The sequence below is a fragment of the Pseudonaja textilis genome, chromosome 7 (genome assembly GCF_049901715.1).
Source record: "Pseudonaja textilis isolate UNSWEBS1 chromosome 7, rPseTex1.2, whole genome shotgun sequence".
In the NCBI taxonomy this organism is placed as follows: Eukaryota; Metazoa; Chordata; class Lepidosauria; order Squamata; family Elapidae; genus Pseudonaja; species Pseudonaja textilis.
In genome coordinates, this window is record NC_141996.1 from 28,260,369 (window position 1) to 28,287,091 (window position 26,723).

Consider the following 26,723-nt stretch of genomic DNA (forward strand, 5'->3'; position numbering starts at 1 on the left):
TGAAGCAATTCCATCTTGTTTCAGCTATACAGTTTATGTAACTGCATACATATTTATCTCAAGTTGACTTTAGTGTGGAAATCCTCGGCTTGGTTTCCACCACAATTAGTTTTGATTATTTTTAACATTCTGTTTTAAATTGACATAGATGGACTTCTAGTATCCCTTTCTCTTATTTTCTTACTGGTTGCAAAGCATGATTAATCATTAATTTATGCAGCCACAAAGTGCTTATTCTGTGCTATTTATGCTGTTGAGATCCAAATTGAATGTAAGATTGTGGGCCAAACCAAACTTAATGTTGATACATAATATATCTGGTTTTGGATTGTTATTAATTTTCCATAGGTATGGGCACATTTAAAATAGAAAATAAGGAATCTCTTTATAGTCATTTCTGATTTTCTGGAATATTTTATACTACCCACTCAAACAACTTAAGGTGGTTACAACTTACATATATTAAAACATCAATAAAAATCAATAAAGCATCAAATATTTTAAAAATCTGTTAAACCACCCTACGAAGCCCTGAGGAAGAGGATGGTTTTGGTCTGCTTTACTAAAAAGTAAACAGTTGTAGGCCATCTTGACTTCAGAGAATAGATTATTTTCAAGGGAAGTGTCTGTTACTGAGAATGCCCTTTCTTCTTCAAAAAAATAATCCTGATTCAGTCCTCCAGTTATATTTCATCTTTTTTTTTCTTAACTATTTTTTGAGTTTTCCTTTATTCCTTGGCTCCTCAGTAAATAGCTGAACATAGTTCATAGTCTAGAACATAGTTCAAATGAAATCTTTATAGAATTGCTATATAACAGGATGCACTGTGCAAAAACCAGTAGAGACAATGTGGTAGTAACAGAGAATAAATAATCATTTATGACATCAAAAGAGCAGAATTGTATGTGATATATTTGTAATATTCCTGTATTACCAATACCAAGCTAGTTCTGAAGCTATTAATAAATAAATAAAATAAATATAATGAAATAAATGAAATTTGAATTTTAGCTTAGGTTAGGTTTAGCTTACGTTAATTTCATTAATATTTGCCTTCTACAAATTAAAAAAAACATTTTAGCATCCTTCTCAAACTATTTTTCAAAGATGGCTGTCATTTATTCTATCATGTAAGTAGGGAAGAAAGTTACAGAAAAAGGAAGTGTTTTGAAATAATTTGACAAGTCTGAAAAGTGTAGTGTCCATCAGATACACTATATTTTTATCATCTTCAGGAATCTTAGTAATAATATTGTTCCACTACTAAAAATTTGTTTGGAATGACAGCTTTAGCATTCCATTAAGATAGTAAATTGTCAGTTATTTAATTAGTTTTGTCAATAGCATAGCCCAATTCAAATATATTTCATATTTTCTCTTATTAATATGAAAAGTTATATTAAACAGACACTGTAAAGTAAGATGTACTGATGCTTGATAAATTTGCTTTTAGAAATCAAGAAATAGGAGATGTTTTATGAGGGAGGGAGAGAAGGAGGAAGGAAGGAAGGAAAGAAGATTGAATTTGGTAAGCTTATGTGCACTTTCACTTTATCTAACTCTGAAAACTCTGAAAATCTTATTTCCAAAACATCTCTTCAGTACAATATTTGGTAAGAGTTTAATAACTTTTAGAGATGTGTTAAGAAGATAACCAGGTATGAGCTTCTCTAGCTAAGATTTAGTGCTACAGAACAGCACTTTATTGTTGTGGTACTGGCCTATCCTGCTATCTGCTAAGGAGCCACATCCCTTCTTAGGTTGCTAGATTTCATCACCAGGTTGACAGTGAAACTTCAAAGCTTGGAATTTCAATCCACTCCTAGTCATCAAGATCCAACACATGGGGGTTATGTGTCACATTTGAGCTATTTTACTCTGTCCTATTTAGAGCTGCATCTCAGCAATGCAGGTGGTTTAGAATATAGCAGCAGAGACAGTTATTAGCATGCTTCAGAATGGAAGTTGTACAGGTTACTAGTAGACTTCTGGATGCAATTCAAGGTAATGATTGTTACTTATAAAGTTCTTTATTGTATATGACTAGTTCTTTGAGGGTCTCTCAGTCTTCTGTAATTTAAGCATTTCATATACAATTGAGCAGACACCAACATTCTTCAAGTCCCACTAACTAAAAAGGTAACCTAATTCTTCCCTCCAGACTTGAACTACAAAGGATGATGCAATCCTTATGGGATGTTTGTGATTTTATATGATTTAATTTTAATTGTTTCGTGCCAAAGGAATCAAGTAGACTTTAAAATATTTCTTTTCTACCTTACCAAAGAGGTTATGGTCTGTGTTTCTAATTTTCACATCCAGTATTGATTAGTCACTGGAAAATTCTTAAGCAGCAATAATTACATAATTGTAAAATACCTAAGCACGAATGACATAGACCAATGATGGCTACCCTTTTTGTCATTACATGCCAAAAGTGTGTGCATGTGCACCCATAATGCAATGCATGTGCGAGTCCCCCATGCTCTCCCACCCCCCTGTGCATGCTCATGGTACCCCATGCTCCCCCCACCCACCCTGTACATGCACGCGGGACCCCCTACTTTCCCATGTCCCCTGCGCATGCGCACGGGATCCCTGTTCTCCCCCACATGCATACGCACACATCTCCTGCATGTGCCACATCTCCCATGCATGCGTGGAAGATACCTGAAAATCAGCTGGCTGGCGGGAGGTGTGTGCTTATGCACAGTAGCACTGAGCTGGGGCAACAGCTTGCATGCCCTCAGAGATGACTCTACATGCCATTTCTGGCACACATGCCATAGGTTTGCCATCATGGACATAGACATTGCACTATTAAGAGCTGTCATTGTACAGCATATATTTATATTACATTCTAATCCTGAAAGTCTTCAAAAAAATTGAAGTTTAAATGAACATCTCTCTTTTCTTTTTGTTTCACAAAGTATTTTACAGTCCTTTAACTTTGAAATGAATGACCTAAAAGCAAAGAGACACATATCATACAAGTCACAATCTTCTTCTTAAGGCATGAAATACTGGAAAGATGTTCAATTTTCATAGATTTCAATTTTGATACAATAGCTGTATGTCCTAAAGTTATCTACCATGTTAATGTAATGTAATTAGGTTAAGTGTCTCTCTGATAGAAACAGTGCTATAAGATTTTCTTAAGGTATTTACTAATATTTAATAGATCAAATCCTATTCTTTTGATAACATGAAGCCAGGCTGTTGTGGACAAAGAGAGGTAGCTTTTATGGCCATGCATCTTTGTATCTTGCTTAGTTTTGATATAAATGTTTACTTTTTTACACTTAAATATTTTACTTGCAGTTAGGTAATTTTATCTTCAACAGTTTGTTAAATTCATCTTTAATGAAGAAGAAACAGGAATTGGATTTAGCTTTAGTCAATTTAGATCCATTGATATTATTGACATTCTATAATTCTGAGTGATTTCAGTATGCCTTCTCTAACTGGTTAAACCTGAATCCATACTATTAAGTGTATCACTGGTATACCTGCCACATTACTGTACATGCCTCAGTTTTCAATGGAATAACAATTTACCCAAACTGTATGGACAGTTCATCTAGTACAGTCTTCCCAAATGTTTCCTGATTATGTGTGAACTTTCCCATCCTCAAAAAATAAAGCCAAACACATCTATAGAACCACACATTAGAGATTATTTATTCATTTGTTTGTTTGTTTATTTATTTATTTATTTATGATATTTGTATAGTAACCCATCTCACATGAAAGTTATTCTGGGCAGAATACAGCATTTAATTAGAAATACATAAAAACAATCACGATTAAAAAATAAGCATTGAGAATGCACATAAAACAGGAGAGGACGATAATAACCACAGTAAGGAACCATCACAAAATGGCAGAAGTGGCATGCTGTGGATCCAATCAGTCAAAGTATTCTGGTTGGTGGAGTCTAGGGAAAGGGTCTTTTCTGACATGCCTCCCACTCTCTGGAGCATTGGGCCCACCAAGGTGACATAAGCTCCCAACTCCCTCTAGGCCTTTTGAAAGATCCTCAAAACCTGGTCCTATTAATTGACCTAGGGTCCAATGGGGACTTTCCACAGTGGAGATGGCTAAAGGAATAGGAAAAAAATGCCACTCCCACTGTGTTGTATCATGGTTTCTAATTTACCTAATATCTGTTGATTTTAATATTTAATATTTTAATGTTTTTTTTTTACTTTTGCTTTTATGACATTGCAAGCTTCCCAGAGCTGCTTGACTGTAAGAAGAGTGGCATATAAATTAAATAAGTAAATCTCCCAGTCTCCAGGAACCCCCAGGCCTGATAATATAGCCAGATCTTGAAGGACTTGCAAAAGGACTGAGTTAATCTCACTTCTTGGGAAAGAAGATTCCACAAAATGGGCATTGTGGATACATCCTGGCATCCAACAGATGTAATTCCCTGGCAGATAGGGCCTGCAGCATGCCTTCTCTGCCAGGTTTGATGGGGCAGGCAGATGTAATCAAGGACAGGTGGTCCCTCAGATAACTTAGCCCTGTGCCATGAAAGGTTTTAAAGATAAATAAATAGCACCTTGAATTGAACCTGGAAGCAAACTGGAAACCAATGCAGCATACAAAGCAGAGATGTGATGTGTACCCATCTAGAAGCACACATAACTGCCCATGCTACTGCATTTTGCACTAGCTGAAGCTTCCAGATGTTCTTTAAGGAAAGTTCCATGTAGAGTCACTTAGAGCAGTGGTTCCCAATCTTTTTTTCGCCCCGCACACCTAAAGAAATTTCACTCGAACCTCGCACCCCCTGAAATTTAGACTTTAAGAACTACTGAATGTGTTAAATATATGGTAGTATTGAATCTTTTCAGCTATGTATGTGACGGCCACTAAATAATGATACTTAACTCTAAAATGAAAACAAAGTTAATCCATTGCATAATAAATAAAAATGCCAACATATAGCCAATATCCTATTATTTACCTGGACTTTTCTCGCACCCCCTGGAATATCGTCTCGCACCCCCAGGGGGTGCGAGCACCCCAGGTTAGGAACCCCTGACTTAGAGAAACCAAACAGGAAGTGATTAAACATGAGTGATAGTGAGCAGAACCCTCCAATCTAGGAATAAGTGTAATTACTGCACAATACGAAAGTGCGCACAGGCCATCCTAGCACAACTGTCACCTGAGCAGGAGTCATGAGTCCAGAAGGAACCCTAGATTGTTCACATGGTCTCTCTGGGGCAATGCTACCAGTACCAAAAGTGGCATAATCAGAACCCCCCCCAACCCAAAGCTACTCAGTCTTGCCAGGGTTCAGTATGTTGTTCCTCATCCAGACCTTCAGAACTCCAGGCATCAAATAAAGATGTTCACAGCATCACTTAGTTGGCTGAGGTAGATATGTACAATTAGATATCATTAGCATGCTGCATGTCGCCATGCATGTTGATGGAAGAGCTCACCCAATGGCCTCATGTAGTTGTTAAACAGAAGGCGAGAGAGTACGGAATCCTGGGCCACATCACATAGCAAGAGCTGAGGACGGTAGCTCTCCTCCCAATCACCACTGACTGAAATCAGCTTTGAAGAAGGAAGTGAACCAGCATAACACCTTACTGCCCAGAATGATCAAAAACCACAGACCAAATAGGGCAAAACTGGATGCATTCTCACCAGAGTTCATCCAAAACTGCAACCAATGCTGTTTCCATCCTATACCATAGTTAAAATTGTTGAGTCATTGGCTGGTTTTTATATGTCTGTTGACAAATGTGGGTAGTAGAGAATGAACCTTTCCCCAATGAACAAAACTAAGGTCCTCCTTTTCTCCATTTCCAAATTTTAATTATTTTCTGGCTGGTATATATTTAGCATTTGTGTTCTGCAATGACCTCTGTAATACTATTACAAGCATTATAAAGCATATTCTGAATGAGATATGTCTATAAGAAATATGTGTTTAATTATTCAGAAGAATAGCTCTGCTGGTGTTATAGTTTTAAATAAAACCTGATTTGAGATGGTTTTTAACAGCAAAAACGTGAATTTCTGGTTTGTTTTGTTTTACAAATAAATGACCATTAGAAAAGAAATAACTTTAAAAAGAAGATAATTGTTGATTAAAACAAGAATGCATCATATTCAGTACAACAAAGGGCCATTTCAGTTCTAGACATTTCTATATGTTACTTCCATTATAATTTGTAGGATCATATGCTGATCTGACAATGAAAGATTCCTTTTTGGGGCGGAGCATACTTGGGGGTTGGGCAGGGACAAAAGAGGGAAATGTATGTGTTCCTTTCTTTACTATGTCATTTTCTTGACTGGGATGATTCAAAGCCCAATTTCATGGAATGATATTTTCTGCTTCTGTAATATACCTACAGTATTTGTATGCACCTATTGTAATATAAAAACATTTTAGCTACAGCATAATACCTCTTGGTTGTCAGTCCAACAAAAGCTCTATTCATTTTGCAAATTGAAATATAATTTCCATGATCCTTTACTCTATAGAACAGTCAATATTCTATGTTTCCATGGATCTTCTTTCTTATATCTTTAATTTCTCCAGATTTTGACATATACAAATGTTTTCAAAACTTTTTTTTAATTTACCGGCATAATACCTATTGAAGATCAGATTAATCTACAATGGTTGAATGAAAAGTAATGCATCTAAAGTTATAAATCACTCACAGATGACAGTACTGCAATTCTGACATGTTCTTTAGAAATTGTTCTTTCACTTGAATTTGTGAAAAGCTGTTGTGAAAGAAGGTGGTATTCTTATTGCTCATGAAATGGAAGCCTGAATATTTATTGGGCTTTACACAAGGTGCCATGTTTGAATTAATAGTCCTTGATCCAATTAAAATTTACTGCCAAATGTAGGTTTTAATGGTGATGACCCTGTTGATGTGAGTACTCTGCAGTTTTTGATTCAAACTTATAAAAATGAGAGAGAGGGAATAGTTTATTTGTTAGATCAGGAACAAAAGGGCCAACCTATGGTAACATCTGATGAGTTTCACAAGAAGTTGGTGAGTAGATTAAGAATAATTGGTGCATCATTCACAGGGAAATTGCTGTCAGCTTTAACGTTTCAACGGAATGTGTTGGTCACAATATTTATGTACTTCAGTATTAGAAAGTTTAAGCAAGATGGATTTTTTTCACCTGAGGATGGCAGAGATGAAAGCTTCAAAAGTTGACATTTTTTTATTTATTTTATTTATTTATTTTTGTCAGTTGCTTGCAAGATAATAGGTATGAGTAAAAACATAGTTATGAATACATGGATACATATAAGAAAAATAAAAAATAAAAGAAAGCGCTTATGCACGCCCTCTACAGACCTCTTAGGAAAGGGCTGAGGTCAATAGTAGACAGTCTAAGGTTAAATTTGCCATCAGCTGTTGTCATACTTGAGAATAAAGAGCAGAAATTTTATCATAGCATTGTGATAGGATTAGGTAAACAAAGTGCCAGCCCATGGAATATTATCACAAAGATTCATCGGTAGGAGAGTGGAGGTAGAGTGGAGAATCAGAACTTAAACTTCAGTGGAAAAACTCTTATTTAGTTGTTTGGAATGTCGATGATGTTATTCATATGATTTCCTTGTTCCTGGCAGCAGTCTCAACTCCAAGCACAGTACAACCCTGAAACTTTGAAACAACGATTAAGCAGATTTGTAAAGCACGAAATGCAACATGAAAATGCTTATCTCAAGAACCATTAAGAGATAATTGCAAAGTTTGATCTCATAGTCTTATTTCATTTAATCTGGTACCAGGAGGCTTCCATTTTTCATTCAATTAAAGCAATATATTTTTAATGTTTCTGTTTATTTGTGTGAATAGAAAAATACTGGTAACCAAAGAGCTCATTTGAAGGATTATTTTCTATTTCATCTAGAAATATCTATATTTTAACTAAAATTATAGGGAAAGAAGCATTATTTTTCATTCATCCCTTATCTTTAGCTCCCTTAGATAACATTAGTTTCTAGGAGCTGTATAAAATATTAGAGCTTTTGATCTGTAACAGATTTACTTTAGATTTTTAGAACATTAATAAACATCGTATTGGAGATATCATCCAGTAAGAGGTACTACGATAGATAGACGGACAGACAGACAGACAGACAGAAAAAGTTCTTCCATCAATTTTTATCATAAAAAACTTCCATAGTCTCTGTGAAATTCCACAAACATTTCTTTCTCTTTTTACTTTTGTCTTTTTATTCGCGAAATAATGTGAAGGAGCTGGTAGATATTATCTGAGAGCCATTGTACCATATCTTTCAAAAATCCTGGAATACTAGGGACCTAACAGAGGATTGGAAAAGAGCTAGTGTGATTCCCATCTTTAAAAAAAAGCTGGTGGGGACAGAACCAGGAAACTACGGACCAATCAGCCTAACATCAATACCCGGGAAGATACTGGACAAAAAAAACCCAAAAATCATAACTAGTAGACAGCATGGGTTTGAAAAAACAATCCAAACCAATCTTATTTCATTCTTTGACAAAGGGACTAAATTAGTAGACCAAAATGTTGTGGACATAGCATATTTAGACTTTAGCAATAATAAGCAATAAACACGTCAGGTTTCCAAATAATGAAATCCAGGTTAAAAGAAAAATAACAAAGTTCATCTTCAAAAATATTTCTTTTATTTAGGAAAACATCAAATTGGCAAAGTCCATGGTAATTCCGGATCTGACCCAACGTGGAATTACCCCACAATATTAAAAGTTAGAAACAGCCCCCAAAAGTCACATTCTCCAATAGAAGTAATACAATGTTGCTTGATGTCATAAATCTCCACCTCCAGGACCCCAAGCCCAGACAGCTCATTTCCCACGGGAAAGAAGATCACCTAGCCATAACACTCTCTTTATCTCCACTCCTTCCACCTTAGGAATGTGTCAAGCCTGCAACTTTTCCCCCCATGACTACCACAGGGAAAATAGGAAAAAGAATATATACTAAGACAAACTAAAATGGCTACACTTATGACAATTTTGGGCTTGACAAATGCTTAGACTTATATACCACTTCATAATGCTTTACAGCCTTCTCTAAGTGGTTTACAGAGTCAGCATATTGCTCACAACAATTGAGTCCTCATTTTACCGACCAGAAGAATGGAAGGCTGAGTCAACTTTGAACCATTCAGAATCGAACTCCTAGAGTGAGCAGTGAGTCAGCCTATAGTATTGCATTCTAACCACTTTGCCACCTCAGCTCTTAAACATAATCCAGCACCTGGAATACTGCATCCAGTTTTGGTCACCACATTACAAAAAAAAATGATACTTGCGGAAAGGTACAAAAAGCAAAGAGTACAAAGAAGAGCAACTAAGATGATTAAGGGCCGGGAGACAAAACATGAAGAACAGTTGCAGGAATTGGATATAGCCATAGTCACTAGGGGTGACATGACAGTAGTATTCCAGTATTTGAAAGGTTGCCACAAAGAAGAGGGTGTCAACTTATTTTCCAAAACACCAGAAGGTAAGACAAGAAACAATAGATGGAAAGTAGAGGGAGAAGCAATTTGGGATTAAGGAGAAACTTCCTAACAGTTTAATTAGACAATTAACCAATGGAACAGCTTGCCTTCAGAAGTTGTAGGTCCTTTATCACTAGATATTTTGAATAAAAGATTGGACAGCCATTTGTCTGAAATGGTATGGGGTCTCCTGCTTGAGCAGGGGGTTGGACCTGAAGACCTCTAAAGTTCCTTCCAACTCTATTCTGATTGAGACTGATTGAAGTCCTTCTATGCTAACATCAGTATTTATTTTCCTATCTTCATACAAAATCTGGGGTCCAGAAGTTTAATAGAGATTTGTTAAATTGATTTTTGAGGTTCAATGTGATCTTACTTAATTGGAAAAAAATATCTCAGGATTTATTAGAATAAGTGTCAGGATTTATAGTGCTGAAATTGGGATGTACGAAAGAAAAAAGGAGCAAGAGTGAAGTATGTAGGTCCATTGTGTTATATTATATTATTATATCCAAGAGAAGAGACCCAACACAGAGACCCAACAGCCAACACCTAGCAGCCAACACCCAATAACCAGGACTAACATCAAGCAGAAAACAATACCCTAAGCAAGGACCTACCAAGGAGAAAATGATATCTCCACCAACCCTGGCAGGACAAGCTACTGTATATAACTAGGAAGCAACATAAATTTCACCAGCAGTATATTCTTCTGGTTCACTTCAACTTCAAATAATCAAGAAATTCAGTGATAGTTTATTTCTTGTATCTTAGTAGGATTTTTAATATAAAGCATTGTAAACATATAAGGAAATATTTGATTATATAGCATTATACAACAAGCACTTGTGAAGAAAATGAATCAATTGAAGAAAGTTTTATAGACTATTTCCCAGGAGTATGTTTGAACTGGAGACCAGAACACAATTGCATTGAGGCAGAAATCTGTTTTGTGGAGAAGAATAGAAAAGTTCATAGAGAATGGCTTTACAAGCTCCATTTGATAGGGTAAGATAAAAGTAATTAAATATAGCCCCCATTCACACAATAGGACGTAGTATTCAGTGTGATTGATAAGGTTAACATTATTGATAGTTTCATTCATATAAGTATTGGAATATGTAATAAACATATATAATAGCTCCTTTAGATTAAACAAAAAAGTCTAAGAATTGTTAGACCTCTAAATAATGAGTTTCCAGCGCTTTTGTTAATTCTTCTCAGCCAGGTCTTAATTCCTGAGGTTAACACTTTCACTTAATTTCTTAGTGCTTGTTACATTCAGTGTGTCTTAGAATTCCTAGTGCCTGATTGCCTTGTAGCCGAGCTAACAAAACTGTTTTATGCAAATTATATGTGTAGTTTAGAGTCCTGAGCTGGATCGCTACAGATTTTATGAAAGGACATTATATACGCTGAGCAGTTGTATAAATTAACAGTCAATAATGCCTTTGCTCTAGCTATTCAGCTAAGCATTTAATTTCTCTTTAGAAAGTTAAGAGAAGATACTTAAATTAACCATATCAGTTGCCCAAGTTCTTGTATCATTTTACAGATTAATCAATGTTTCAACAATATTAACCAATTGAAAAAGTCCTTTCCAGATTCATTTTGAAAAAAATGTATGAATTAATTTAGAAATCAATCCTTGAATAAAATTTTGTCTCAAATTACAATAATTGAATTGGGTCTGGTCTACTTTTAATGGTATCTGGACATTATAGAATCATCAAAGCGCAAAATAACTTGAAGGTCATGTATTCCTGTCACTTGTTCTATGTATAAATTACAGCATTACAAATTATTATACATCTTGTCCTTAGACAGATGGAAGTGACTATCACTTCCCAAGACAGATACTCCATCATCAAGCAATTTGTTCTGTTGGTAGTTTTTGCCTACTGTTAAATTGAAATATGCTTCCATCTAATTTCCATTCATTGGTTCTAAATCTGACCTTTTGAACAAGAATGATACTATTTCAGTCTCTGCATTGCATTTTTTCACCCATTTTATGTTTTAATTTTCTTTTTTATGAGTAAATGTACTCAGTTATTTCCATAAGTTTTGTTTTTGTATTATTTATCATTTCATTTTCTGTACTTTTTCAACTTAGAACATCCCAAAATATTAGGAATACTTACTTTTTATGACATAAATATCTTTCATCTACAATATTGCCTGATTATTTAACAGTATATTTAGAATATTTATATAACAGTATATTTAACAGTATAACAGTATATTTAACAGTATTAACCACCAAGAAAGGAAAAACTCTGTCAAGGAGCACAAGCTAATGTAAACTGAAGGAATGTTTTATGTAAAAGTGAGCAGAATGAAATATTTAGGAACTGAAGAATTTTATAACTTTTACAATAACTTTTGCAAACCAAGAACAGCCAAATAAGTATCTTGTGATCCCCAGGTATATATATTTCCCTTTGTCTCTGTGTCTTTCTCTCTACATACTATTCTTTCATGTATTTGGAATTGTGTGTTCTTTACCCTTATGCTACAGCATGGAAAAGGTTTGGGATATATGAATTTGAGGCATGAATAATATAGCCAAAGTATACTTGAATATGTAGATATAGTATCGTGTAATATAACTTGAGGTCTGATCTGTCTCTGAGTTATATATTCCAGTCAGCATGGATGGAAAATCAAAGGAATATTATGTGTGTAACTATTTTTTAAAAAGATTTAGATTTTTCTTTTAAGAAGCCATATAGGATGCTATAAAGAAAGTAGAACATAAGAAATCCAAAGATAAATGCTCTTCCCTCTAAAATTCAGCTTCAGAAGGAAGCTCTTAGACTAAACATACAAATGAAGGAAAAAAGAAAATATTGTTATCAGGCTAGAAGTGGACATGTATCTTTCCTTACTGAAGATTTTTTTTAAAAAAGGAAGAATGTTAATCAGTGAGTTCCTACCTGTGATCAGTGATGGTAAGTTTTCCAAATGTAACTGAAGATCTATTTTTTTTATTTCTTCCTTTTTAAAAGACTCAGATTTTGTCTAGTTTCCCTTTCCCAAGGTTTTAATGCTAAAAACAATAACCATATCTCTTTTCAGAAATATATGCTTCATGTTAGAATTGGCTTCATGGTAATAACTAAGGTTTTCAATGCAAATTTTCAATATTTCACCTGTACCTTTCAAAAGCCCATTTTAAAAACCTGTTTATTGATTAAATGAACTAACTAGATTGCATACATACCACTACAAAACACAATGAATTAAAAACACACAAGACTAAAGTGTTACATTTCTGACTTTCCTCCTAAATTAAAAAAAAAATCAGGTGATCTTATCAACTATAATGACAATTTTTTAGATGTAGGTCTCACAGATATACATAGCTTCTAGATCAGTGGGATGGATGTGTTACACATAGGCCATGCCCACTCCAGTTAATGGGAAAAGCATCATGAAATGTCACATGACAGCAACATAACAGTGAGTTTGACACCCGTGTTCTAGATTCTCTGATTATATGTGCAATTGTTTAATTTAATTCCATTAAAACATCAGTTCATGCTGAGATTTTTCTAATGCATCTTTGCTCTTCTTTCTCTAATTATCTCCTTTTTCTGTTCATTATATTGTCCTAGTTTGTTTGTCAATACCTGTTGCAGATGGTATGCAAACTTTTCATCTGAAACAGAATTTCCAAAATGAGTATGAATGGAAACAGAGGACCACATAGAATGCAGCATGCTTTACATCTAATGTGACATTTATTTGATGGCAGAAGAAAATTGATTCAAGTCCCACCAGACCTTTGCCATCATGTTTTATGTATTTATCCAGCAGTAGTGGATCATAATGTCCCTTGACAAAACCTATTATTCTGTCAGCTATAAAGCAATAGAAAGTGTTCATAGTCTTAAAATGTGCATTTTTAAAATCTGTTCTGAGACATGAACATAGGGAATTACGTAAAGTGTCTGCTCATAGATATTTCTGAGGAACTAGGTAAACATGTCTTAGAAATATATTAGGATTTTTAAATAGTCTTTTAATTCTATCTTTACAAATAATAATAATAATAATCACCTTCAAACTGAAATAATTTTGCCCATATGCAAGTTCATATGGGTTTACTGAGGCAGAGATGACAATTGAGAAAATGGAATCTTTAAACTGTTGCCTTGCATGGACAGCTTTGTTACCCAGTAATGCTGACTGCTTATTTGTTTGTTTATTTATGCATGCATCCAGGGACAGAAGGAAGGTTCGGGCTGCCTAAGCAAGAAGTAGGTCTTACTCATCAGTTCCCACCTGACCTCTTGCACTGGTCCCCCACCCAATATTCCTCATTCCCAGCCTTGACTCTGATGCTTGGTAGTACGTCTGCCATCACTTATTTTTGGAGATGGGACATGTCCCAACCTCATTTCTTCCCCTTTATGAGAAACAGAAGGACTGCCTCTTGGAGTTTGAGTATTTCCTGCCAATAAATTGATCATGAGCTCTGCTCAACTGGACAGTATCAAGAAAGCAAGATCTGCACAATAAAGACAATAGGGCAACTTTAATGCTATTCTGTGGATAAAAAGTTTCAATTATAGTAAGTTAATTAATCTGTTTAATACAAAATGATTCTTCCAAGGTTTCTCGAGATAAGCTGCCAGAGGACTCAACTTTCTCTTCTGGTTGTTTATATTTATGTTTCCTTCCATTCCTTTTTCAATCTCTTCATAATGGTAATAATAATGATAATAAAAATTTCCATATGTCAATTACAAAAGGCCACCTATGGCTTAGATCTCCACAAATATTATTCCAATATATTATGATATCCTAGGTTGTTGGGAAGAACTTGATATGTATGAAGGCCAACACTAACTAAAGAACTGGCAGCCATGATTTCACTCTGTTGCGTATATATAATAATAATACTCTGGAGCACCATTTCCCAAGCTTTGCATTTTGAGACATTTTGCCACAGAACAAAGAATCTCTTTCTCCTAAAGAGGAGTCAAAGAAAAAGAAAAAGAAAGTTTAAAATAGGTCAACCTTCTTTTTACTTTCAGGTAATCACAAGCATTACCTTATGCAGATGGGTAAAATAAGGGCCAAATATTGGCAAAATTGTAAACAGTGGTTTAATCATCAATGTCCCATAAAATGCTATAAGGATACTTGATATTAATCTACAATTTAGGCCTATCTATTAAAATGGAATAGAAGTACGAAAGTCAGTTTGTTTTGCACAAGAACAATAACTTTCACATAGAAACATTACTAGAAATTATTATTAGAAACAAATGGAGGAAATAACTCATATCAGATAATAAGTCATATAATACTTATGGTTCATTCTGACTTGGTGGTCCCTATGATTTAATATTTATCAGAAGTCACCTTGCTTCTTGTAAATGCACTTAGGTATTGCATACAAGTCGGACTTAGGTATTCCATACAAAATTATATGTAGTAATGTTTTACCTGTAAATGACTTTTTCTATTTTAATCGCAATAACACCCACACACAAACAACCATTTTAAACTTAATGTAAACCATTCTAAACTTCACAGTAAAAAATATGATTTTTGTAATAGAGTTGTCAAAGACTGGAATGCTCTATCTGATTCAGTTGTCTCAGCTACAAATTTTCACAGTTTTAGTGACAAATTGACTTCTGTGGACCTCAGTTCATATTTAAGAGGTCCGTAAAGAGGGCAGCATAAGTGCACTAATGTGCCTATTCTCCCTGTCATTTTATTTTCATATTATTCGTGTTTTCAGTTTTGTTTGACAAAAATTAAATAAATAGGTAAATAAGTAAATGGACAGTTTTAAGTCAGCTTTATGTCTTTGCTTTCCTGGAGACTTCTGGGCTAATCCAGAATTTCTTCTCTCATTTTCATGTGCCAAAGAAATCACTTTACCCTGTTTACCATAAATCCAGACAGTTTTACCTTCATATGATTCTGGATAACTGTTTTCCACTTTTCACAGTTGAATCTCATTCTTCCTAGAGGTTTCTTGTATCCCAGCCCAGGCTCCCTACATTTTCTGCTTTTTTTCTACTCACATCTTCCAGCAATCTCTTCATTTATTATGTCAACCCTTCAAGATAGATCAGAACTAGGAAACCAAAAGTACGTTGGCCAATATTGCTTTTGTTTGTACAGTAACAGATCTTGAAAGTCTGAATGTACACTCTCCTCTCCCTCCCTTTATTTTGGTGGACACTAAGAAAGAGACTCTTGCCTGAGACTTTTTGTCAGATCAAAGTTCTGCCCGAGACTCAGTTTCTTTTGACAATTGCCTCAGTAGCAGGTCTTCCTCAGCCCCTGAAGGTCATTTCCTCTGTCCACTATTTTAGTTTTATTTATTAAATTTATATGACACTCACCACACTATCAAGCAACTCTGGTTAGCTGACAATATCATAAAATAACAATATATAATAATTAGAACAGTAAATTCATTAAAATATTGAGTATTGAAAGTCAAAACATTATAGTTAACAACAAATTGAATAAAAAGGAACCATTCTACTTGCTGTACTCTCTTCTTCACTTCTTACAACAAGGCTTTTTAAACAAACAAACAAAAAGATAGAATTGGGAAAACTCCTTTTAGGCTTGCCCATATAAGTCATGCTTTTTTCTGCTTTCCTCTGAGAGTTGAATTCAATGAAGGATTTAACTTTTGTTCCTGCTAGCCAAAGAGGAGGGGTTGTGAGTCATTCCCCCAGCATACATGTTATCCAGCTTGTTCTACTCAGAAAGCAAAAGTGTTGATTTCTTGCTGGAAAATCTGTCTGTTGTGCATTGGGACAAGGAGGACAGACTCTTAAAGTCCCTTGCTTTTGTGCAATAAATTTTTGAGGTAAACAGGAGTTGCTGATGCATTGCATCATAGGATCCTTCTACAAAGATACTGCCAATAAATGAAAAATGCAACATGAAAAACAGAAACAAGATTTTTTTAAAAAAACAGTTAAACAACAATAAAAATCTGGAAATAAAATAGCAAGTTTAAAAGGGCATCATATATAGAATATTTATTTATATATTACATTTGTCCACAGAATATGAATGTAATAAGTTAAATAGAAAAACAATCATAGTAAGGCAAAATGAAATCAATAAGTATATGGCAATAATCACAACTCAAACGCTTCCTAGGAAACTCAGTTTTGAGCAATTTAATAAATCATCATCTTCTAAGGAAATAGAAGATTATTGCATCTCATCTGGTAGGCATAACAACTGAGAAGAAGCACTGCACAACCCTCTATTCTCTTTACTTTGCAAAAAGTCTTTCTCCTAAAACAAAGGCAGATGAAGACTGATTGGAGATGATAATCCTGGTGCTATTTCAGAGCCAAGCAATGTAGGGATTAATGGTGAAAAACAGCAGATTGAACTGCACTCCATAACTATTGGGAAACAAGTGCAAAGCCCATGGCACAGGTGTAACCTGCCATATTGGGTGTGTACCTGACAACAGCCAGGCCTCTTCATTCTGAAATAGTTGACATTTCCTGGTGATTCAATTTAACATACAGGTATTCATATCACAGAGGCAGAGTCATTTCACAATTTAGGAATAACACAAGAACAGATCCTTTCCTATATGCCCAATAGATGATGGTTTGTTTTTTTTTCAAATGCCTGCATGTACAGAAAACTTTAACCTGCCGATCTTAGAAAACAGATAGGTTCATAATAGGAACTTATTGTGGTTACATTTAAATGAGATTATTATAGAGATGGATATTGATTGAACTGCATTGTATCACCTCATAAGAAAGGCAGTATGGTTACAAGCCATAATATTAGACAATAAAATTTTGATCTTACCTTTGTTTACTGTTTACCTTTTAAACTTCTAGGCTTGCAACAACTCTGAGTCTGCTATAAATACATTAAAATTTATAATAAAAGTTGTTATACACAGGTTAGGAAACTCATATGTGTGACCTAAACATCTTAAACAGTATGCACAGCTCACCCTAATCCAGAAGCTAGGAAAAAGCCAGGCTTTCAAGTATCTTGTGAAGAATAACAGTTCCTATGACTATGAGACTGATTAGGGCAAGATAAGATTGGTCTTCTTGCAAATTCAGTACTGGGCATATATTCTGTCTTTGCAAAATAATTGACATTTGCAAAAAACTTGGTTTCATTTGCATTTGCAAGATCAAAAAAATTCTGAAAGCACAGATAGTACATTTTATACAGACTAACAACTGTGAAAAACCTATCCACTTTTTGTGTCAGCAGTATTAGCATAGAGAATCTGATGATAATTTGGAATATTTATTTAGCATGGGTAAATCTTCAAATGCTGAATCTCTTTTCACAACCTTAGTAATTTCTTTTTCAACACTAAACAAAATAGTACTAAATAATTTTACAAGCAAAAGCATGGCTATGAAAGATTTTTTTTTAAACGTGTCCATAGCCTGAAATTCACATAGGAGTAATCCAATAGGCTTCTATTATATTTCAGTGAAACTGTTCCAGAATGGCTTGTGGATTACATAGCAAGACAAAGAACCTCTTTTTTATTCTTATTCTTATTAATTCATATTGTCCTGTAGTCAACCAATATGGAGAAATGAAGCCAAAGTGTTAAAAAACAGCTCACGTGAGGGAAGCTTATATGCACATTCATTGTGATTAGATTTGGCTTGTATACAAATACCTAGGAGATAAATATGCCAAACCAACCATTGCTATGAATGAATTAATTGAGATATATCCCAATAGCCTTAGTTTTTTCTCTCTCTCTTGGAGTGGATTAGTGGAGGCATTTTGCCTGAGACATAAATAATAATAGCACTGTTCCCCCTGGCGTTGTTTAGACATTACCTGGAATAATATGCCCCAATTGGATACCTTAATTCAATAGGGGAATTGACAAAGACAAAAGAGTTTATAGTGAGAAAACATAGTGGCAATTTTATTTTTACATAAAATGTATAAAGTTTAGAAATTTGCAGTATTTAAAATCAGAAAAGATTATTGACTTAGTAACAGAAAGAAATAATTTTACTTTTTTGCAAGAGAACAGAATAAGATAACGTTGATACTTTCGGGATCATTCTTAGGGGCCTGATGAAAGTAATGGTGTGTAAACTAGAATACACAAGTTATTCTTTCTAACTGCATAGAACATTCAATAGAGGTTTAGATTAGAAATGTGTAATTACATATACGGCAGTCATTTAACCATTTCTAATAGTGGTTTGTGTGATTGTGTCTAGAAATATCAGACTATAAAATTCAGGTTATGAATAAGTTCAACGTTATCCTGAAAGATCAGGAAGAGGTTTTAATGCAATACTAGTTTATCACATCACATACACAATACTTTCTCTTTGTGTGCAGCTATAATCTGATGAAAATTTTCTGCCCACTTTATTCATTGCAGTGGTAACTTCAGATATAAACTAGACTTATGAAAAGCATTGCTTGTGAAGTGTGGAGTTCCATCTTTCCTCAGATTAGCAATTTGGCCTTGAAACAAATCCATAAGGCAATTTAGAAAAATACAGTTAAGATGAGGAAGTGGAGTGGAAGTTTAAAAGTCAAATTATTTTAGATGTAGTAAGAACAATGCAAAGAGAAAAAATAAAGTAACAACATAAAAATTAAAACGAAAGGTTAAAAGAAACGAATAGAGAAGTATTTATAAGCAGCACCAGAATTGCAAGTGGACCAGTATATACTGATTTCAAAACAGGATTGTCTAGTTCAGGATTCAGTTCAATGAAGCATATTTCAGTTTAATTCCCTTTTATGTTTTCTTTTTTCCAATTTTTATTTTACATACTGTATTATTCATTTTAACCAATTGTTTCGGTAGTGGCTCTTGGAAGGCCTTTGTCTTATTGTTTAAAAATGGTCTATCTACTGTTCTGAGATTAAGTTAGCATCACAATCTGAGTTTGCTGTTAAAACTGAATGATACAGATATCAGGGATAGTAATAAATAAATTATGATAAAAAATTACTGAAATGTTTACAAAAGATGGAAAAGAAAGATGAGCATAGCAAAATTAAAAAGGGAAATACTTGCAGAAATTAAGATTGCTAGAATAAAATTCATATATCCTGCTTCTCTTGTATGTGGGACAAATAGAGAGAAAACAGTGAAAGGATCTGTAGGAAAATACAAGGAATCACTAAATATGAAAGCAATCATATTTCAGTTACCCAGTCCTGAAAAAGAAGAGTTTTTTAAGTTTTTAAAAATACTGAGAAGTATGAATCCAATATCTCAGGGATTGCCACAAAGAAGAGGGGATCAACCTATTCTCCAAAGTACTTGAAGGCAGGACAAGATGCAATGGGTGGAAACTAATCAAGGAGAGAACCAGAAATAAGGAGAAATTTCCTGACAGAACAATTTATCAATGGAACGACTTGCCTCCAGTTTTGCTCCAAAACTGGAGGTTTGTAAAAAAAGAGATTGGACAACCATTTGTCTGAAATTTTATTTATTTATTTTATTTTGTCAAGCAATTATAAGATAACAGATATAAGTATAAACATAGTTATGAATACAAGAAATGGATACATATAAGAAAAATAAAAAGAAACAATAGGACAGGGACGGTAGGCACATTGGTGCGCTTATGCACACCCCCTACAGACCTCTTAGGAAAGGGGTGAGGTCAATAGTAGACAGTCTAAGATTAAAGTTTTTGGGGTTTGGGGAAGAAACCACAGAGTCAGTATTCCAGACATTGACCACTCTGTTGCTAAAGTCGTATTTCCTGCAATCAAGTTCGGTGCGGTTTACCTTGAGTTTATATCTATTGTGTGCTCTTGTGTTGTTATGGTTGAAGTTGATGTACTCATTGACAGGTAGGACATTGCAATATATAATTTTATGTACTATACTTAGATCGGACCAAAGGCGGCATAGTTCTAGGTTTTCTAGGTCTAGAATTTCAAGTCTGGTGGCATAAGGTATTCTGCAACAAGTAGAGGAGTGGAGAACTCTTCTTGTGAAATATTTCTGGACTTTCTCAACTGTATTAATATCAGATACGTAATGCGGATTCCAGACTGATGAGCTGTATTCAAGTATTGGTCTAGCAAATGTTTTATATTTAAATATTTATATTTTTAAATATATAAAAGTTATAGGCTTTCCTGCTTTAGCATGGAGTTGGACTAGAATATTTCCAAGGTCCTTCCAATTCTGTTATTCTGTTAATAGAAAGGAAGCTGAAATTGGTTGAAAAGAGACATGAGCACAAGTTATAGAAATATGACACTTCTCAACTGACAAATCAGTAAAGTACAGTTGCAACTAAATGTTGCAATATGACACCATGAAAGAAAGAAAAATCCAAGTAAATTTGCATCTTTAACCTAAAAACAATTTCAGAAATGAAAGAATACAAAAGAAAGAAAACCAAATTAATTTGGAAGGAAAGGAAAAAAGAATCAGGTGCAGACAGATTCATTGAGGGTAAATATTTTTCATATCAAGCCAAATCAGGACAGACTGAATGACTAATCACGGGAACAAAGTCGCAAATCACAGAATAAGTGATTCATGTAAGGAATATGTAAGAAATTTGATTCATTTAAGATACATATAAGCCACAGTTGGTAGAAAACAGCCATGTGACAGCCATCACCATCAATTTAAAAAAAATTCTCGAGAAGATCAAATATAGTTCTGTAAATGTTTTCTTACTTTCAAACATGATAAGTATATAGCTGTTTTGCACATAAAAGTTCTTAAAAGTGGCTTTTGTATTATTGACCCTTTCCTTCTATACTAGATTTTTCTATGTATGAGATCATCAAATTCATCAGTGGCCTGTTTTCTTCCTATCTGTAAAGAGGGTAATATCTTTGTTAACAGACAATTTAAATTACCATTTAATAGCTCATTCCATGTTAGTAACTAATAGGCAAACAGATTTTCAGCATTGGCTAGAGAGTGTTTGCAGAGAAGACTGTATTTAAGACAGAATCAAAAATATCTACCTGCACATGAGTATTTGAATGCACACAGTTGTAAAACCTTAATTCATGTATCAGCAATGAAAATCTTAATTAAAGAAGCTGAATCTTTGTCCGTGAATGCTTTTTCTTCTCTGATGAAGTCCTTTGTGTATTGCAGCATCTACCTGGCCCAGACAGGCAGAGCTCTCCAAGAGCTTGTCTGGCAGATCTTCTCTTGATTATTAACAGCTAGCAAATAACAAAGTCTCCCTCTTTTGTCTTGTTGCTGAGGCTGGGAATAACAGAGCACATAATATTCTGTAAGGTTTATTTATTTTGTGAGCTTTTGGGGAAAAAAACATTTTGTGGGTTGACTAAAATTAAAGTTGAAGTTAAACTAATTTAACCAATTCTATGTAGGTTCCACATTAAGACCAAAGATAACTTTTAACACTTATTTTAGAAATGGTACAGTGTCATCATACTCCATATATAATAAAATAAAAACATGAGGAAGAATATTTATTAAATAAAAGGTTTATTTAATTCATTTCTCATAACATAAAACTTCTAAGGTTTTAAGACCCATTATATACAATAATTCAGCATGTGATATGTGTACTGGACAATAAATGGTAGTATTAAATAAAATGTTTTATTTTAGTCATTAACATTTATTTGGAAATTCTATCATTTTCAGTTTAGAAAAAAAGGGTCATGGAATAAGGATGTTGAGAATAGAAGTCCATCTGAGAACATTTAGGTAAACTTGAAAAGTATTCACATTCATACTCCAACAAATACACTGTTAGTTCTGTGTGAGCTTGTTACTTCATAGCCACGTCTTACCTACCTAAGATTCAGTGGTAAGTATTGGAAATTCAGTTTTATACTAGTAGCTAGTTGCTTCCTCTCAGCTTCCCCAAATTGCTCAGCATATATATTATCTGGAGTAGGAGTGTCAAATTCACTTTGTCACGGTGGCATCACATGACATATTGGGACATTTTCCCCCTTCGCTAAACTTGGTGTGGGCATGGCCAGCAATTGACATACCTGGCCCGCAGGCAGGAGTTTGACAGCCCTGTTCTGGAGGGTTTGAAGTACAAAATGGGAAGCATACATTGCTTTAGTAGAGTATCTTGTGAGTGGTCTAGAACAGGGGTCTCCAACCATGGCAACTTTAAGACTTGTGGACTTCAACTCCCAGAGTTCCTCAGCCAGCTAGCTAAGGAATTCTGAGAGTTGAAGTCCATAAGCCTTAAAGTTGCCAAGGTTGGAGACCCCTGGTCTAGAAAATAAGAGTGAACATTCTTCAAAATTGGCAGTTTTCTTCAAAACTGGCATTATAAATATGACTTCTGTGTCCTTTAAAGTAGCCATTAACAGCTTCTGGTATTTAGAGCCTTGAATTTTCACTCAATAAAACAAATATTCTTTTTTAACATAAATTCCGAAAGGCATTTCATGCAGAGGCATCCACAGGGCAGTTCCAGGGAAACAAATGATAAAAGCATTATTACCCTCATGCTGCAAACTCTGCCCTTTTTGTACATCAAGACATCACACTTTGATGAAAGTCTCTCAGCCTAAGGACATCTTGGCTACATAAAGCAAACTTGGCAAAGGCGAACTTGATAACATGTTGGGGTACATTGTTGGCATCTCAGGAAGGAGTCTTTATGCATCCAGGATGTTTGATGTGTTGATATTGTATGCGTAGACTGTAGTTTTATGACTAACAAAAATAATAAGTCTGGAATATCACAAACATGATTTTTCTCCCATGTTTTTAAATTACTTTGAGTGTCTCCACTCATTTCATCTAATGATTCCACTTCTTAAACATATAGACAGATCAGAGATATTGTAGTGAATATATTCAATATTTCTTTCATTTCAACTTCCTTGAGCTTATTATTAGTTACATATACTTCTGCAGTGCATTAATAAAATGTACTTTGCTATTTTTTTTAAAAAAAAATCCAACTTTGAGCTATTGAAATGGCAACTCCTCTTTGGAAATGCTAATTTATTTGTTTTGTTTTTTTAAATAACTTTCAAATGTGCCAGAGTCACTGCTATTACTTCTCTTTCACAGCTATATATATATATCATACCTGACATTTTAAAACACAGTCACTTCTTAATTAGCTGAGTATATTTAAAAAAGAAAAATAGATTATGGAAAAATTTAACAGCTGGAAACTATTCCACATAGTTGCATGATTTAAAAACAAATGAATTATTTCATTATAAAACTTCCCCAAAATGTCATATTAAAATGGAAAGAAGTAAAAAAAAATTAACAAAAGAAACACTTTTGAAAGGTTGCAAATTAAGTAATGATGAGTACCTGTTTTCACATTGTTAAAGCTGAAGTAGGAAACTATTTTATATTATGTTGTTGCTGTTGCTGTTATATTTTTCTTTGTGCTGTCCCAGATGTTGTTACTGTCTGCCTTTCCAATTTAGTTGTCATTAGATAACTACAACAATAGTTTTATTTGGAATTTATGTCTGTCTGTTTCTTCTCCTGGGCAACCACATTGTTCTAAAGGATTTATTGTAATAGACGGACAAATATGGATTAGGGAAAGAAATTTTTGCTCATCTTTATTATGTTTAAGTTTTACTTTGTGATGAGCAATAGTCTGCCAACTCAGTTTTCTGAAATCAAACATTTAACAAGACAAACTGTTATACACAGCTCTCTGTATCATCCAGAACTGAAAGTCTTTCTAGAAGAATTGTATGATTAGAGGTCTCAAAAATTATTGAAAAGACCAGGAAAATAATCAGAATGCATTTTTTCTTTCTAAATTGGCATTAAAGTAGGCAAATTTCTTTCATTCGAAAATGTAGCTTGCCCAGATATTAGTTTATAGTTCTGACAAATTATCTCAATCAGTTTAGTTAGGATTGTCTTATTTCATAGCATTTTCAGTTTTCTCTTCAACTAAGCTTAGGGGTTTTTTGTTTATTGTTGTTGTTATTGTTTATTATCTTAAATCATTGTTGACTTCTGGTGGCTGCCTGGACAATTCCCTGCAGTTTTATTGCAAGATTTCAAAAGTGGTTTGCCATTGGCTGTTTCCTAGGGCTGAAAAAAAGTAACCTTCGTGCTTAAGGCAGGACTAGAAGTTGTTTCCTGGTTTCTAACTTGGTGTCTTCATCACTGTACTAAATAGGTTGTCATGAAAGCTACATTAGAAACCTTTTCCGATTTTATGAACCCGAATAGCACCTGTATAAATCATTAGCACACAGTCACCGAATTTAATCTAGATTGTACAGTTGATATATTTACATATGGAACTATAAAATTAAACAAATGCAGACAGAATAGCTGCTAAAGGCAGTTTTGTGAATAATTAATTGCTAAATTTATAACCAGTTTTATTATGAAAGATAACATTTCAAATAGGAAATTTCTGGTTCATAGTTCAATACTTAATATCTATGCTACATCATTATAACAATTTTTGACATGTTATATAAAAACTACTATTTCAAATAACAAGTAGACTATTTCATGCATGTTGAATGTGCTACAATCTCAAAATAGAGTTTGTTGAAATTGAAACATTTTAATTTGTTGCCATTCATATATATTTACTATGGGTAGATAATGTGACAAGAGAAGGCATTTATCTAAGGATTTTTTTTTCATGCAATAGAGAGCACGCTTCCATATTTCTTATCAGACAGAGTTAGTTTTTGTTTAGCAACTATAATTAGCACTGGCAACTTGGTCGTTAAGTGAACTAATCACTAAGTGAAACCACAACTGTAGTTATGATCTAATTTTAGCTTTGCTTTCCATTATAGATCTGTGAAGGTTATAAATGCAAGGATTGGTCATAACCACCACTGTAGCTGTTAACAGTCACTAAATGAGGCAATTGCTAAATGAGGAGTACCTGTAATGTATTCATCAACACCTGTCCCCATTACTTTGACACTGCTACTCTTTGAATTGAAATTCTGAAAAGCCTGGCACCAAAAGCCCTCCTGGCTTTTCAGTAGACTCATTTGTCAAGATTCGGGATATTAGTGTTTAAATGGCTGTTTCCAAACCTCTAATGATATAACCTCCTTCTCATTGTCAATTATTTTTTTCATCTGTCATATCTATTTGCAACGCATTTATATTCCTTTAAATCACAGAATATTCAGCATAGCTGACATCATCAAATGTAAAGCATATTCATACATATATTAAACATTTCATATTAAATATGTAAGCATATAAATACTAGTACGTATACATTTATCTATAAATAAAAATAAAATAAAAAGTAACCATAAAATAAAAATGCCCAACTCAACTGCTAAATTGGGATTGAAAAAGGAGAAGGCCTAATACAGGCGTGATAAATAAGCCTCCTAAAGAAAGCCATCTTCTTGTAGATCTGAATGTCTGGAGAAATCATTTCTCTTTTGCCAGTCAGACTTACCATGACAGTTCTGCCTGAAACTTTTACAGCCTAAAATATACAATACTCAAACTTTAACCAAGCACAAATTTGTTTTCATAAATACCTGATTTATTACATTTCACAGTCTTATAACTGTGCCAAAACCACATATTAGCTCTTTATGTTATTTGAAATTTAAGAAGGATATTGCATTTTTAAAGTGACAACGAAATCTTTTTTTTTCCATTTTAAATCTAAGTTCCTGTGATTTTTATGAATGCTGCAAGAGTCTTGTTATATTTTTAAACCATCCAATAACTTAAGTCCTTCAATGGTGTAAAATTAAAAACATTAAGTACTAGTAACAATAATTTTCATAGCCAAAGACAGAAGAGGGCACTTGTCATTAACTCCTTACATCAAACATTTCTTATGATTCCACTGCAAGGAGCAGTTGTGCAATGTTTGATATGCACTGCCCTCAGTTACTTCTGGTGAGATGTGTAACTATATAAATTAATTAAATAAGTAAATAAACACAATCCTGCTCTAAGGAGCTATAGAGTTGTGCTACTTGAGTATCTAGGCCCATTTCTGAGAACTAGATTTTTTTTTGTAATCATACAAATGCTACAAACTATAATATCATATATAGCTCAATTCCATTCACACTCTCAAACAGTTACTCTCCTTTGCCTCTCTCTTTCTCTCCAGGCATAGCAGGCCATTAATGGCACATAGAGCTGGTTTAGTTAGTTAAGTTTATAGTTTAGTTAAGACACCATGCTAGAAACCAGGAAAGCCTACGTTCTAATCACAAAGCCAGCTGAATGAC

The 26,723-nt window shown here is 34.0% G+C and overlaps 1 protein-coding gene across 7 annotated transcripts in view; it reads left to right on the forward strand.

Annotated features, from left to right (window-relative positions):
* ZBTB20 (zinc finger and BTB domain containing 20) overlaps window positions 1-26,723 on the forward strand; it is a 489,101-nt gene that overhangs the window by 362,297 nt on the left and 100,081 nt on the right. The window lies entirely within an intron of this gene.